Genomic DNA, 743 nt, shown 5'->3' on the forward strand with positions numbered 1-743 from the left:
TAAAAACAGTAAAAATACAGAACAAAGAGACAATACTGAAAGCTGCAAAAGAAAAACAAGTCACATATAAAGGAAAACCCATCAGGATTACAGCTGACTTTTCAGTGCAAACTATGAAAGCCAGAAGAACGTGGACCAAAGTATTCCCAGTTTTAAATGACCACAGATGCCAACCCAGATTACTATACGCAGCCAAAATCTCTATTATAGTCCAAGGGGAAAGAAAATCTTCCATGACATAAATGGGCTGAAAGAAATCATGTCCACAAAACCAGCCATTTAGAGAGTTCTTGAAGCAATACAAAGAGCTGAAGAAGGGGATGACTATACCCAAGGGGTTGCGGAAAGAAATCCAATGAAGGTATAACTATGGAAAAGTACAACTATATCAAGAATGTAAACAGAAATAAAAATGACAGGATTCAATACTCATCTTTCATTAATAACTTCAAATATTAACAGACTGAACTCCCCAGTCAAAAGACACAGACTATGCAAATGTATTAAGAAACAAAACCCATCTTTTTGTTGTCTGCAAGAAACTCATCTCATTTTCAAGGACAGGTGCTACCTTAAGGTGAAAGGATGGAAAAAATCAAACCAAAACAAGTGAATGGCACTAAGAAAAAATCAGGTGTTGCAATTCTAATATCTGACAAAATAGGCTTTAAACTAAAACTAATCAGAAAAGATAAAGAGGGACACTCCACTCTGATCGAAGGAACAGTAAACCAAGAAGATAT

This window comes from Nannospalax galili, unplaced genomic scaffold (genome assembly GCF_000622305.1).
Source record: "Nannospalax galili isolate Female #2095 unplaced genomic scaffold, S.galili_v1.0 scaffold95, whole genome shotgun sequence".
In the NCBI taxonomy this organism is placed as follows: domain Eukaryota; kingdom Metazoa; phylum Chordata; class Mammalia; order Rodentia; family Spalacidae; genus Nannospalax; species Nannospalax galili.